This window comes from Branchiostoma belcheri, unplaced genomic scaffold (assembly GCF_001625305.1).
Source record: "Branchiostoma belcheri isolate BF01 breed outbred unplaced genomic scaffold, Haploidv18h27 scaffold25, whole genome shotgun sequence".
NCBI lineage: Eukaryota > Metazoa > Chordata > Leptocardii > Amphioxiformes > Branchiostomatidae > Branchiostoma > Branchiostoma belcheri.
This window is the reverse complement of record NW_017803854.1, coordinates 3,092,442-3,096,943: the sequence shown is the minus strand read 5'-3', so window position 1 is coordinate 3,096,943 and position 4,502 is coordinate 3,092,442. Positions and strand designations below refer to the sequence as shown.

The 4,502-nt window shown below is 40.2% G+C and overlaps 1 long non-coding RNA gene across 1 annotated transcript; it reads left to right on the top strand.

Annotated features, from left to right (window-relative positions):
* The first annotated feature begins 296 nt into the window (after window positions 1–296).
* On the top strand, window positions 297–2,723 carry LOC109471605. The gene is made up of 2 exons (XR_002140309.1): window positions 297–709; window positions 1,150–2,723. It is a non-coding gene; the product is annotated as an uncharacterized LOC109471605 (long non-coding RNA).
* The last annotated feature ends 1,779 nt before the right edge of the window (window positions 2,724–4,502 follow it).

The following is a 4,502-nucleotide window of genomic DNA, read 5'->3' as shown; positions in this document are numbered from 1 at the left end:
TGTGGGGGGGGGGGCACAATTTGTGCTAGGAGTGAGCACAAACGTTAACCCCCCATCTCACAAGATCAAAGCAGATCAAAGAGAGATGGAAATTGGTAGCACTAAAGACCTTGTACTTTGCACCTTGCCTCCACCCCATACGTTTAAAGTTATAGAGATGCAGATTCAGTAACTTACATCTTCATGGTGAAACAGTCCGGCTCTTTGTAGAACCAGCCTATCGTCACATTTCAGAGTTTATAACGTTACGGTCTTCAAGTGTCTAAATGATATCTAAAAATTCTTTATCTAGGAGTTACCAATCTTGCGCTGTCGCGGAGCACATTGCAATCCTCCACCGAAGGTACCGGATATTCCTCCCGAGCTGTGGATGGGTCCGACGGAAGCGGCATTTACAACTCTAATTCATGCACACATACAACAACCCAGACCAACCCATGGTGGCGGGTTGATCTGGGCAGTACCCGAACCATCTTTCTTGTCAATGTGTTCAACCGTGTCGACTGCTGCAGCGATAGGCTAAACCCTTTCTATGTGCACGTTGGTGGCAGTCCGACCGTAACCAGTAATCCAAATTGCGGCGGCCAACGGTCCGTCGTGTCAGGGTCCCTTCAGACTGTGTCGTGCGACGGTCAGCAGGGCCGGTACGTCGGGGTAGCTCTGCAAGGAACCAGCCGCATCCTGACCCTGTGCGAGGTGAAAGTCTTCGGTAAGCCACGCCTCCAAAATTCTTCACACATATCACACAGCTTTGTTTAACGCTTCTTGCTCAGGGATTGTCTAATTTGAAGTGTGAGAAGACAGTTCAAAAACCTTTTTGAAAGTATAGCTCCGATCATTAAGTCACTGAATGTTTGCTCAATGATAATAACCGTAGGCATTCTGACTAAAGCTACATTCTCTTGCTGGCACAAGAAAGCCAAGAACTCGGTTCGTATTTCAACTTCTGTCTCATATGTATTGCTAGTTATTAGATATAATCAATGTTTGTTAAGAATAGACTTGAAGTGTGCCAAATAGTAACTCTGTATCGTTCTGTAGCGTTTTGAAGGCCATTTGCTTCCATGTGTCATGATTGCTTGAAACGTCTTGATGTTCCTACAAAAACACGTTTTTCTGACATTTATCATCTCCCCCCCCCCTCCACAGGCTTCTAGGACCTCAGCTGCCAAGTTCTTCAAGACTGAAGCAACTGGAGCAAGACCCAATATGGAACCCTGTTTGTTTACTCGTTTATCTCATTTCTAGGACATAGAAATCAGTGTCTATCAAATTAAAAATTTATGTAGCAGAACACCCTGCATGCTCGCGTCGACAACTACACAATAGAATGTTTTTCTTTCTCACCTCTCTTCTCCAGATATTTCTGTCGGCGTCGTTTAATTGTTTAAAACACATTACCGAGAAATCCTAGAAATGAGATAAATGTAGGAGATAAATAATCCATTGAGTTTGATACAACCTTTACTTCATGAATTTCACCAGAGTAAACTTTCACCGTTTGGACAAGTACAGAGATTCCCATGCACAAAAAAGCGTCTTTTACTCAAGTGTCAAGATTAAAGTAAAGAGGACTAGAAGATGTTAGACTGTTCAAAGAACTGTTAGATTTAATTGGAATCACCAAACATAAGCAAAGTATTGCCAGTTCCAGTGTCCAAAATGATATGATTTAATCTAAAAATGGTCCCTAAAACATTATATTGTAGGGAAAGGGAATACTTATCAATTCAAAATCCCGATGACAGTTCTTATCAAGCCTTGTGTCCGACATTGGGTTGTTTCAAATTCGATTGGTACGACGGCAACTGCAATACAATGTTGGGACAGCCGTACACAAGGACATCTCTTTTTTTTGGTTATTTTTCAATATTGGAGCCTTTTAAAATTTAACAGTCGACGATATCTGGATGCCAACTGTGTGCGAAGTTACTACCAATGTAACTCTATCAAAGAATCAGACAAGACAAAATCTTTATTGTTTTTGCGTGTACATCGGGTCCCAGCATTGTATTTAGAAAGAAATATATATGGTACGATATTAGCCCGGTCGTAGCAGGTTCATGCCTTGGGTAACTTGGCACGGGCGTTCTTACTTATCATCATGTACTGAGCTACACATCCGTAAGCAGTAAGCCTAGCCTGTTCATGGTTTGAACTGCGCATGAACCAGGTCACCGGTGATAACACATAGCTTGTAAACAGTTCTTGTCAAGACCATGTTTGATACCATGCCCAGACGTGTTTTGTTTATGTCTCAGGGGCCACTGCGTATGCGCACTTAAAACCACGAATCAGCTTATACTACCCAATGGCTTGGTTACCTTGTTATGACATGGGTTTTAAGATGTTTTCATTCTATTATGGCTCAATGATTTAATGTAATCAATTCACTGAATATAAATTAAAGTACTAGTTGGCATCATGGTTACTCAATGACGGCAGTTGTCTGATATCCCGTCACCATGTTGCCCGTTTGTAGCACTCAGGTCTACTTGTGTTTCAACCATCATAATTACGGAATCATAACATCACAGATATGCCAGCTAACACATTATGAAGGTGACAGTCAGATTATGAATGAAACCAATGCTTTTTGCTTAATAGAAAGAGACATTTTGCTTGATAAAAAAACTTCAGTTTGAGACGTTTTGATGGTTGAGATGCCGGTATTTTACACCTGATAAGGATTATGGATAGCCAAGATGTTATTTGTTGTTAAACTTATACAATGTATGAGTTATGACATTTAACTATAAAGCAACATATGTTGAAGATATTCTAAAGCTGAGGTTGAGATAAATTCACATAATAATCAATTCACAAGTAATATGATTTAAGCAGAGCAGCGCACGTAACTTCCTGTTATGTTGGTGATGTAAGGAAACATCTGGTTAGCATTTTTTCATCCATGATACAAGCTATACCTTGGGTACCCCAGGTGAAGAAATACATAGCGTGATCGTCCTTAATTAGTGAAAGGAATACACGTGGTTTGTTTTCAGCTGTAATGCAGCCCATTAAAGACCAAATGACACCAAAATGTCATACAAATATCGGAAGTGTATATACAATATAGTCACTTAAAGTTTGTTCCAATCATGATGACTGAGAAACGGAGCTTGTACGGCCTTCTAGAAGTAAATTTTGGAGACTCTAGCAAGCTTTCCAATTGCCCACTTCTGGCATCTCTATTTGTATCTCTTCGTTTAATTTTTGCATTTCTGTGCTTTTTCCTGAGCTGACATCACTGGATGACGTCAGTTCAGGAAAAATATAGATATGCAAAAATAAAAGGTAGAGATGCACATCGCCTGCCAGGACTGGCTTGTGCTGACTTTTCCAAGGCAGGGCATTAGCATTTCGAATGTAACAGGAGAACCCTGCCAATGTGTCTGTTAGCCAGGTAATACTAGTTATGTCAATTACAATTAGCTAAGGTCATATTTTGGTGTCATGAGCACTTTAATCGTAGCTCGGGCTGCGGGCAGAATGTAGTATAGACGCCTTAAATGAAAGAGCGTGACAATTCCTCTTGGCGTGAAGAAATACACGGAACGTACCAACCTCGCATGCAGTGAAGAGACTCACGCCGTGTAATTTTTCGTTTTCGATACCCCATGTATACCGGATACTGCAGCGAGTCACGGTTTGAACTGTATGTGTCAAGGTTGAAGGCCCCTAGAGACATAAACACATGTGGATATCATGAAAGTTCATCTGTGTTGGTAGTAATCATAGTAAAACGTTAAACTTTATTCCAACACACTATTTACAGGGATCAAATTTTCAGCGACCACTGTTGATCAATTGCTTACGTCACGTATCAGTAAAGTCTCGTGTGAATAAGGTCACGTGTTTGTAAACCGTAACTCTCGCGAGATCACGTTTTGAAGTGATTGGTCATTAATTATCCTGATGAAGGCGACAGTGGTCGCTGAAAATTTGATCCCTGTAAATAGTGTGTTGGAATAAAGTTTAACGTTTAACATGTGGATATGTATCAAGCATGGACTAAACGAGAACTCTCTATAAGTCTGAGGCCTTCACATTTGACCTTTACTAATACGCAGTCAAACCGTGCATCTACGTATTGACACATAACGTACAATCTGCCATCTTGTTAATTTCCGGACCTTATTACTTGAAGGAAATTAGTACCAAGTAAGACGTCATCACATACCCATTGTAAGGTCTGTAATTTTTCTTTTGATTTGTTCGACGTATTAGTATTTGAACATCAATACTAGCAACTTCCTAAAACGTATTAACAATTTCCTAAAACTATAACAGCATTATAGCCACGTGTTCGCATAGAAAAACAGAACATTAATAAAGTAGATTAAGTATGGCTAAGTTAAGATAGTTTTGTCATTATTAATTTAGTTCGAATAAACCTGCATTTGCCGTCAAAATATTTGTATCGTAGCCTGTTTGCCTGTGTGTTCACGGTGTTCGCACCAAGGACAGGTGTGTTTACCTTTGTGTTGAAGGTGTTCAGC